At 41.8% G+C, this 11,629-nt stretch overlaps 2 long non-coding RNA genes across 2 annotated transcripts; one reads left to right on the top strand and one right to left on the bottom strand.

Moving 5' to 3' along the window:
• LOC139583339 (uncharacterized) lies at nucleotides 1-2,165 on the top strand. The gene is made up of 3 exons (XR_011676531.1): nucleotides 1-91; nucleotides 198-258; nucleotides 419-2,165. It is a non-coding gene; the product is annotated as an uncharacterized lncRNA (long non-coding RNA).
• LOC139583340 (uncharacterized) lies at nucleotides 1,677-7,614 on the bottom strand. Its single transcript, XR_011676532.1, has 3 exons — nucleotides 7,299-7,614; nucleotides 3,818-3,866; nucleotides 1,677-1,812 (listed from the first exon to the last, which is right to left on the bottom strand). It is a non-coding gene; the product is annotated as an uncharacterized lncRNA (long non-coding RNA).
• Nucleotides 7,615-11,629: the final 4,015 nt, after the last annotated feature.

Raw genomic sequence — 11,629 nt, 5'->3', positions numbered from 1 at the left:
AAGAAGAGCCTGTTAACACAAAGGTTTATGAGATTGTAGGAAAAACCTTGATGTTGATTTTCCTTTTCTGCCTGGTCGTATTCTTTGCATGGTAAAAATGTATTCCCAGCCTCAATGCAAACATATTTATCATGCTGATTGTGCTTTTGTATATGAAAACCTAAATGATGTCAAAATACCTTATTCTTGCCTTCCAGGAGGAGGAGAACATCTAGACTCCCCAGTGGGTTTGACATGACAGACCATTCACAGGGACTGGTGGGAATGTTGGACTCAACTTTTAAAACCCATCTAGAATGTGTGTTTAAGGAAGAATTGAATGAATACTGTGTTGTGTAACCAACTGTAACTATGAAGTCATTATTCTTCTGAAGTGTCGGTCCTGACAACTGTTCCTTTCTCTGTGTTCTCTCCACAGAACTCCCCGGCTGGGACAGTGTGCTCTAACCAGGCCAGGGTCGGTAGAGGGAACCAGGAACCACCACTTAACAACCTAGATGGGCTTCATGCACATGTCAATAAAAGAGGTGCATGTTAATTATATTCCAATGGGTATTAAGTGTTTTTATGTACAGTATTGTCATTGTGTATTAGTATTTTATTGATTCTTTTGTTACATTTATATTTGTGTGCTCTTTGATTATCTGCATATTTGTAGAATTTTCTGGGATGAAAAGTGTTTAACTGTTACTATAGTGGTGATACGATGATGTAGGCTAATCTTTATTTTAGACCATTTATTTTGAGTGTTGAATTCACAGAGCATCTGTTTAATGGGTTCCAGTATAGAGGAACTGCTGAGTTCAACTAGACAACTGAAGGTAGTTTAAGTCCATATAAAGTCAATGATGACTGAGGAGAGAAGACACAGTTAGTTGGAGAGACAGTGGTCTGATACAAGACAGGAAGTTGGTGCAGTAAGTCTACATGATGGCAGAATGGTGTTAACATCTACTAGTCACTGTTTCTCTTAATATTTTGTACAGTTACCAGAATAACAATATCATCTATTTTCAGTTTGTATCTATTTAGAAGTTATTGTGACAGTTTTTATGTTGAGTGTTAAATCAACGAAACAATTGAGGCTGAATTTAGTGTTGTTTATTAATTGCACTGTAATTAAAACCTTTACATTCAATTTCTATTATATCTTTTGGTCTTATTGGTCCAACATTTTACATCTCATTAAAATGTATCAGATTTACATTTTGTGTCACTGGCCTACACACAATACCCCATAATGTAGAATTACGTTTTTTGGACATAAAAAAAATGAAAAGCTGAAATGTCAATATGTATTCAACACCTTTTCTATGGCAACTAAATAAGTTCAGGAGTAAAGATTTCCTTAACTAGTCACATGAGTTGCATGGACTCACTCTGTTTGCAATAGTAGTGTTTAACATAATTTTTGAATGACTACCTCATCTCTGTACCCCACACATACAATTATTTGTTAGGTCCCTCAGTCAAACAGCAAATTTCAAACAGATACAACCACAAAGACAAGGGAGCTTTTCCAATGCCTCACAAAGAAGGGCACCTGTTGGTAGATAAATACATTTGACATTGAAAATCCCTTTGAACATGGTGAAGTTATTAATTACAGTTTGGATGGTTTATCAATACACCCAATCACCACAAAGTGTAACGCTAGTCCTCCTCCTCGGAGTAGTCGGAACGATCGGAGGACCAAGATGCAGCGTGGTGAGTATTCATTTTAATAAGAATACTTATTTTATTAAATTTTTATTTATCCATTATTTTACCAGGTAAGTTGACTGAGAACACATTCTCATTTGCAGCAACGACCTGGGGAATAGTTACAGGGGAGAGGAGGGGGATGAATGAGCCAATTGTAAACTTAAACAACGAATAAAACAATAAACCGACAAACGAACGAAAACGTAACAGTCCCGTATAGTGAACCCAAACACAGGAACACAGGAACCACCCACAATACAAAACAGGCTACCTAAATATGGCTCCCAATCAGAGACAACGACTGACACCTGCCTCTGATTGAGAACCATATCAGGCCAAACACATAGAAATAGACAAACTAGACATACAACATAGAATGCCCACTCACATCACACCCTGACCAAACAAAACATAGAAACATACAAAGCAAACTATGGTCAGGGCGTGACACAAAGATACAGGTGTCCTTCCTAACTCAGTCACCGGAGGGGAAAGAAACCGCACAAGGATTTCACCCACAGGAGGTTGGTGGCACCTTAATTGGAGCGAGTGGGCTTGTGATAATTAAACACATGGTTTCCATGTGTTTGATTTCATTCCATTTGCTTCGTTCCAGACATTATTATGAGCCGATCTCCTCTCAGCAGCGTCCACTGATTTCACCATAAGGCCAGTGGTGATGATCGATGGCACAAGGCCTCCAGTGATGATCCTTGGCAAGAAGCCTCTAGTGATGATCCATGGAAAGAAGCCTCCAGTGATGATCCATGGCAAGAAGCCTCCAGTGATGATCCATGGTACGAAGCCTCCAGTGATGATCCATGGCACAAAGCCTCCAGTGATGATCCATGGCAAGAAGCCTCCAGTGATGATCCATGGCAAGAAGCCTCCAGTGATGATCCATGGCACAAAGCCTCCAGTGATGATCCATGGCACAAAGCCTCCAGTGATGATCCATGGCAAGAAGCCTCCAGTGATGATCCATGGCAAGAAGCCTCCAGTGATGATCCATGGCACGAAGCCTCCAGTGATGATCCATGGCACGAAGCCTCCAGTGATGATCCATGGCACGAAGCCTCCAGTAATGATCCATGGCAAGAAGCCTCCAGTGATGATCCATGGCATGAAGCCTCCAGTGATGATCCATGGCAAGAAGCCTCCAGTGATGATCCATGGCACGAAGCCTCCAGTGATGATCCATGGCACGAAGCCTCCAGTGAGGAGTCTTGGCACGAAGACCGCAACGAGGGTCCCCAGTCCGGAGGCTCCAGCGACGGTCCCCAGTCCGGAGCCTCCAGCGACGATCTCCAATCCGGAGTCTCCAGCGACGTTCTCCAGTCCGGAGCCCCTGCAACGAGGTTGCCCAGTCCGGGGCACGCAACGAGGGTGCCCAGTCTGGGGCCCGCAACGAGGGTGCTTAGTCCGGGGCCCGCAGCGAGGGTGCTTAGTCCGGGGCCCGCAGCGAGGGTGCCCAGTCCGGGGCCAGCAGCGAGGGTGCCCAGTCCGGGGCCCGCAACGAGGGTGCCCAGTCCGGGGCCCGCAACGAGGGTGCTCAGTCCGGGTCCCGCAACGAGGGTGCCCAGTCCGGGGCCAGCTATGAGGGTCCCCAGTCTGGGGTCGGCGACGAGGGTCCCCGCACCAGAGGTGCCACCAAAGTGGGGTGAGCCAGAGGTGGAGCGGGGTCTGCGTCCCGCACCTGAGACGCCACCGCGGATAGATGCCCACCCAGACCCTTGCTTATAGGTTCAGTTTTTCCTGACGGAGTCTGCACCTTTGGGGAGGGGTACTGTCACGCCCTGACCTTAGAGAGCCTTTTTATGTTTCTAGTTGGTTTGGTCAGGGTGTGATTTGGGTGGGCATTCTATGTTTTGTTTTCTATGTTTCTTTATTTCTATGTTTTGGCCGGGTATGGTTCTCAATCAGGGACAGCTGTCTATCGTTGTCTCTGATTGGGAGACAACCATACTTAGGTAGCTTTTCCCCACCGATGCTTTGTGGGTAGTTGTTTTCTGTTTAGTGTTCTTCACCTGACAGGACTGTTTCGGTTTCGTGTATTCTCTTTGTTATTTTTTTGTTAAAGTGTTCAGTTTCAATAAAAGTCATGAACACTCACCACGCTGCGCTTTGGTCCGATTCCTCATCCGACGACGACACCTGTTACACTGTTAAAGGGATATGGTTTAGGAAAATGCTCTCCTAACCAGAGTTGGAAAACAGCATTTGGTACCCTGAGCTTACAGTGGCAAGAAAAAGTATGTGAACCCTTTGGAATTACCTGGACTTCTGCTTAAATTGGTCATACAATTTGATCTGATCTTCATCTAAGTCACAACAACAGACAAACACAGTCTGCTTAAACTAACAACACACAAACAATTATACGTTTTCACGTCTATTATTGAAAACACGAGTAAACATTCACAGTGCAGGTTGGGAAAAGTTTGTGAACCTTTGAATTTAATAACTGGTTTACCCTCTGGAAGCAATAACCTCAACCAAACGTTTTCTGTAGTACTGAACTGTTTCAGTTCAGCAATATTCTTGTGATGTCTGGTGTGAACCGCTCTCTTGAGGTCATGCCACTGTCAGCAGTCAGCAGGAACCAAACTCTGCTAAACGAGAGCTCTGAATATTTAAATTCACCATGTAGACTGATGAGAGAATAATAAACTACCTGGATCATCAAAGAGAATGAAGTTTTACATACAGACTTGTACACACAGCCAACAGACCTCAAGATCCTGCTACGTGCACATATTATGCATCCCCTTCCCATCAAGAATGGTCTACCATATAGCCAGTTATATGTTGCCAGTTATTCAGGGTTAAATTAATCTGTTGCCAACAGTCAGAATTTGACAGCAATGAAAAATGAAAAATAAATTCAAAATCAGAGGATACAAGGAAAAAAAGTCTTGATGCTGCAACAATGAAAATATCTCAAAAACCAAGAGAGGATTTGCTAAAAACTAAACCAAAGAAGAAAAACAACGCAACAGTATTTTGCATTAAGTACACCAAGTGTTCAGAGAAAATGAAAGCAATCCTGAAGAAGCACTGGCATATTCTGCAATCAGACGAAAAAATTGCACACCTCTTCAAGGAACCCCCACTGGTGGTCTATAAGCATGGTCGCAATATTGGGGATAGCTTAGGGAGATCTGACCTGCCCCCTGAGCCCACTCAGACACTCTTGACACACAATCCAAATGTGAACTACAAATGTGGCTCATGCTCACAGTGCAATAGCACTATAAAAACATCCTTCTACAGAGACCCACATACAGGTGGAAAAATGCCTGTTAGGGGTATCATCTCTTGCAAGACAAATGGGGAAATCTATCTCATCACATGTTCATGTGGAAAAGCCAACGTAGGACAAACGAAAAGACAATTAAAACAATGCAGAGCTGAACACCGCAGCTCAATCAGGTGTAAGAACACTGACTATCCAGTAGCAGCTCACTTTGTTGAAGCAACACAGGTTGATCCCATCTCCTCCCTCAAATACACAGGTATTGAGCATGTTGCTCTACCAAGGAGAGGAGGTAACATGGAGATCCTACTACTACAGAGGGAGGACTACTGGACTTCGTATTGAAAAACATTGACCCCTAGTGGTCAGAATATTGACTTTGATCTCAGGCCCTTCTTATGAACAATTTGTGTTTTATGAAGAAGTCTTATAAATGAATATATTCTTTCTACAGCTTATCAGCGTACAGCCAATATCTTCCCCCTGTTGATGATTCTTATTATGCATCATGGATTAACCGAAAGATTACTTGTACCATTTTATGAAATTGGAAACAAGAAATATATGTGAAATTAAATTAAACAATACTGTATGTTGATGCTAATCGTATGCTAATGTTAATGATAACAATAGCCTAATATATTCAATATGCTGTAAACTATTGTCTATTAACAGTTTCACTCAATTCATTCAAATTTAACTCGTAATTATGACACACCCCTCACTATTGTCATTGGTTGTACTAATTTCACTGTTTGTCTACATAACCTGGATCAAACATTCATGACTTTACCCTGAAGAAGGCACAGTGATGCCGAAACGTTGGTGTTTTACCCAATAAATGACTGGGAGTTTATATAGATAGAGTGTGCAACTCTCTTTGTTTTTATAGATTACAGTGTATTCACCGTTAGTCAGCACCTCTACAATAAGTCATTTTCTCTGGGTGTGCTCCAGCTCATGCTTTTTATATGACCTGAACATAACAAATAAAATAAAAACATGTAAAGATATTAAAGTATTTTCTTTATAGAGTACTAACTTTACTGTCCCATCTACAACAAAATACTTAAATACATGTCATTTTGTTCTTGAAACATTTGATTGAAATGCTGTAGAATTCCATTAATTCTTATGGAGGACTGCTTCTTCTGGGGAGTACCATATATAGAGACCGGTGGATTTAAAGTCTCTCATTGGCCGTTACATAGCATCAGCGATCCAGGGTTTATACACATCATTGGTACAGTCTCTCCCAATAATAATAATATTAACTTATTTCAACGTACAGGTGATTTTTCAATTGGTCGGTATGTTGTCAAGGAGTTAGGTGACATGTGTTTGTGAGCAGAGGACCACTAGTTTGAGCCCGGTATGGTGACAGGGACAGTGGTGGAAGCTATACTGTTAGCTGCAGACTGATGTCGATTTCACATGCACATACAGTAACATGAAACAGTATTTACCCCTTTCTGGTTCTCTATTATTGCTTCTTTTTTTAATACTGAATGTTATCAGATCTTCAACCAAAACCTATTAGATAAAGGGAACTTGAGTTACCAAATAACACTTTTTTATAGTTATTAATTTATTTCATTAACAAAGTTGTGCAACACCCAATTCCCCTGTGTGAAAAAGTAATTGCCCCGTTACACTCAATAACTGGTTATGCCACCATTTCAAAACACTCAATCTACATGAAAATGTATAAAAAACAAAACATTTAAAGATTTAGAATGGCCCAGTCAAAGTCCAGACCTAATCCAAATTGAGATATTGTGGCAGGACTTGAAATGTGCAGTTCGTGCTTGAAAACCCACAAATGTCGCTGAGTTAAAGCAGTTCTGCACGGGAGAGTGGGCCAAAATTCCTCCACAGCAATGTGAGAGACTGATCAACAACTACAGGAAGTGTTTGGATGGAGTCATTTCAGCTGAAGGAGGCACAACCAGTTATTGAGTGTAAGGGGGCAATTACTTTTTCACACAGGGGCATTGGGTGTTGCATAACTTTGTTTAAGTAATAAATGAAATAAGTATGTCATTGTTGTTTTATTTTTTCACTCAGGTTCCATTGATCTAATATCAGCTTTTGATTGAAAATCTGATAACATTCAGTATCGAAAATATGCAAAAGTAGAATAAATGTAAAGGGGGCAAATACTTTTTCACAGCACTGTTTGAATCCAGACTATTAAACTGCACTAGTCAGGAATTAACCTCACACTTTTCTACACAATTAAATGGAATTAATATAGCACATCCAATGAAATATCATGACTTGTGGTTATTCCTTTATGTCTGATTCATAACTAGTTGTTGTTGTGTGGAAGACTCACCTGACATAAAGAGACCAATGAGAAAAAACATGTTCTCAGGACAAGCCATGTGAGAACTCACACACTACTGATCACCTGAAACAGTACAAACATACACTTACTGGTAGAGTAGCTTAACTCACACAACACATTGCATTGAACCATCTCCATATCAATACACTATGTCCTTCAGTTGTGAAGATAATACATGAACAAACAGCAGTACTTTAGAACATATTGAATCTCATTACTCATAAATAATTTCCTTTCATTTATTTTGAACATTCAAATTAAGAGAAAATATATTGAAAAAGTCAATACTTGCCTTAGACGGTAACGTAAACTGTCTACAGGAGAGACTGTCACACACATAGTGTGGTCTGACAAACTAAAGTGATGAAATTCATGTGGCATAGCTCACATCTCATCAGTGACGTACTTCCTAATAGGTGATTGAGAAATTATTTTCAAACAATACTTCAGTATTTAATGTCCCTTTCTCCGGGTAGGACAGGTCAGCAGCATTTTGAAACGGGCCCCCAAATCGCTAAGTCCGCCCCCGACACATTGTTAAATAAAACAAATGAAACTTTCGGCATTATAACCATCTCCCTCTCCTCTATCTCCCAGCCTGAATGGGAATGTCTGTGGCATTTAAACATATAGTTAAATCATGAACCAAAATCCACTATTCATTTATTCAAGAGTTACATTGGTTAAATTCGAGTTTGATACAAAAACATATGGTTGTCACATTATGTTTCAACATGAAAAACAGACTTGGTATGAAACAGAGAAACTGTAACTGTATCTGTCTGATTCTCACACACCACTCAACTTCTCCTACACCAACTTCCTCTTTGAAGTCTTTTTGCCAAGAAGAGCCTGGTGGGCTGGAAGCCACAGAGACACTCTTTTCACTCCACTTTGATACGGAATTGACTTTTTCGTAGCATGTTTACGAGAACTTATGTAGCAGGTTAGTAGAATTATCATAGCATGTTAAGAGCCTGAGGTTAAGGTCAGGTAAAATAGTTAGGTTTAGGGAAAATGCTCTCCTAACCAGGGTTGGATGACTGCATTTGGGACCCTGAGTTTACTTTCCTGTATTTCAAAACGTTCTGCCATGGTGCAGAGATAATTATTTTTAATATTTTTGCTGTTTTATAGCACCTCATGCTTGTGTTCACATTTTGCCATGAGGCTGATATAAAAGGTTGCAGTTTTAAAGCTATTTTTCATGCAGTTCTACACATTTTGCTATCATATGCTATCTGGGGCCGTTCAGTAATCCGGCCCTGCTGCTAACCTGCTTCCAAAATCGCTTCTTATTGAAGTGCCGTGAAAAGAATATCGCGGGTGCCACAGGAGGGAGCCAGCAACCTGCAGGTCCTGGGTGGCAAGGAGGACATGGGTGCCCTCTTCGGTGGTCAAGTCTAGATGGGATTTTGTCAAAATGATGTTAAAAGTATAATTATTACAGCATTTTAGCTAATCCTAACCCTTTTTCGTACTTTCATTTAATTTTCATAACCTGCTATGTTAATTCTCCTAACCTGCTGCAAAAAGTCTCCCAAACTTGCTAGAAAACTAAATGTTGACAAAAGCTGTATCCCTTCTAGACAAAGCCCTCAACCTTCCTGAAGGCCTTCTGGGAGAAGGAGACCCAGGAGCTGAGGGCGTACTTTACCCAGCAGGTGGGAGCCGACCTCCCCCAACAGGTGGTCTCCCAGGCTTCAATGAGAATGTGTGTGTGATGTTTTTATAAATCGAGTTAAACCATAAACGTTGAATAGAACAAGTGTAGACCTTAATGTGAAATGCTTACTGACAAGCCCTTAACCAACAGTGTAACTCAAGAAAGAGTTAAGAAAATGTTTACTATATTAACTAAGGTAAAACATTATAAAAAGAAACACAATAAATTAACAATGACAAGGCTATATACATGGAGTACCGGTACCGAGTCAATGTGTGGGGGTACAGATTAGTAGAGGAAATTTGTACATGGAGGTAGGGGTGTAGTGACCATGAATAGATAATAAACAGCGAGAAGCAGCAGTAGACAAAACAAATGGAGGTGGGGAGGGTCAATGCAAATAGTCCATTGGCCATTTCATTAATTGTTCAGCAGTCTTAGGGCTTGGGGGTAGAAGCTGTTAACGAGCATTTTGGTTCTAGACTTGGCGCTCCGGTACCGCTTGCTGTGCGGAAGCAGAGAGAACAGTCTATGACTTGGGTGACTGGAGTCTTTTGACAATTGTTTGGGCATTTTTGACCTAGTATATAGGTCCTGGATGGCAGGTTGCTTGGCCCCAGTGATGTACTGGGCTGTACGTATTACCCTCTGTAGCGCCTTACGTTCAGATGCCGAGCAGTTGCTATACCAGTCAGTGATGCAACTCGTCAAGATGCTCTCGATGGTGCAGCTGTATTGCCTTTTGAGGAGCTCTCGACCCATGCCTAATCATAGGGTTGTCACATAATTTTTTCAACATGAAAAACAGAGTTGGTATGAAACAGAGTAAGTGTAATTGTATCTGACTGATTCTCACACACACCACTCAACTTCTCCTGCACCAACTTCCTCTTTTTCTTGCTTAACTTCCTTTTTAAAGTCTATTTGCCAAGAAGACCCTGGTGGGCTGGATGACACATTTTCACGCCACTTCTATATACAACTGACTTTTTCGTATCAGGCTTGAAGAATTTATGCAGCAGGTTAGGAGAATTATGGCTATGGGTTACGGTTAGTGAAAATGCTCTCCTAACCAGGGTCGGACGACCCCACACCCCCCCCCCTCCTACTTACTGCATTTCAACCCATTTTGCCATGGTGCAGAGAGCATTTCAACCCATTTTGCCATGGTGTGGAGAGCATTTCAACCCATTTTGCCATGGTGCAGAGAGCATTTCAACCCATTTTGTCATGGTGCAGAGAGCATTTCAACCCATTTTACCATGGTGTGGAGATACATATTTACAGTTTTATAATGCTATTCGACATGTTGTCATGAAGCTGACAAAAACATTTTTTGTTTTTGTAACGGTTGTCATAATCTTCCTCCTCCTCGGACGAGGAGAGGCGAGACGGATCGGACCAATACGCAGAGTGGGTAGTGCTCATGATAATTTATTAAATCGAAACTGAACACTAACATGAAACAAAATAACAAAATGAATACAACCGACAACAGTCCCGTGTGGCACGAATACAAACACGGAAACAAACACCCACAAAACATACGTGAAACCCAGGCTGCCTAAGTATGATTCTCAATCAGGGACAACGATTAACAGCTGCCTCTGATTGAGAATCATACCAGGCCGAACACAAAAATCTCAACATAGAAAATCAACCCTAGACAAACCCACCCAACTCACGCCCTGACCAACTAAAATAAATACCAGACAAAGGAAAACAGGTCAGGAACGTGACAGTTTTCAAGCTAATTTCCCACTATTCAACATATTTTGCTATCATATGCTATCTGGGGCCGTTCTGTAGTCCAGCCCTGCTGTTAACCTGCTACCAAAATCACTTCTTATTGAAGTGGCGTGAAAAGAATGTCCCGAGTGCCACAGGAGGGAGACCGCGACCTACAGGGACTGGGAGGCAAGATGGACATGGGCTCCCTGTCACGACTTCTACCGAAGTCGATTCCTCTCCTTGTTCGGGCGGTGTTCGGCGGTCGAAGTCACCGGTCTTCTAGCCATCCCCGATCCATTTTTTATTTTCCATTTGTTTTGGATTGTTTTCCCAGACACCTGGTTTTCATTCCCTCATTATGTGTTGTGTATTTAACCCTCTGTTCCCCCCCATGTCTTTGTGTGGTATTGTTTGTTGTAGTGCTTGTGCACATGTTGACTGGTGCGCGTCGGGTTTTGTACCCATGTTGATTATTTCTTGATGCCGTTGGTTTTGGAACTAAACAGCTCCGGCTATTACCTAGTTCTGCTCTCCTGCGTCTGACTTCCCTGCCACCAGTTACGCACCCCTCACACTCCCTCTACGACGGTCAAGTCTAGATGGGATAAAGCTTTGTCAAATTGACGTCAAATTCTTTTAGCATTTTAGCTAATCCTAACACTTTTCCATTCCTTGGTCTAATTGTCATAACCTGCTACGTTAATTCTCCTAACCTGCAGCCTAATTCTCCTAAACTTGCGAGAAAACAAAATTTGGACAAATCACTCTTTTCGACCTTCCCAAGGCCTTCTGGGAGAAGGATACCCAGGAGCTGAGGGCGTACTTTACACAATAGGTGGGAGCCGACCTCCCCCAACAGGTGGAGGGAGAGCTGAAGGCTCTGGAGGACAGGATCAGGAATTGAGAAGCAGAAGGACCAGAT

This window comes from Salvelinus alpinus, chromosome 8, assembly GCF_045679555.1.
Source record: "Salvelinus alpinus chromosome 8, SLU_Salpinus.1, whole genome shotgun sequence".
Taxonomy (NCBI): Eukaryota; Metazoa; Chordata; class Actinopteri; order Salmoniformes; family Salmonidae; genus Salvelinus; species Salvelinus alpinus.
The sequence above is the reverse complement of the archived record's forward strand: the minus strand, read 5'-3'. Positions and strand labels throughout refer to the sequence as shown.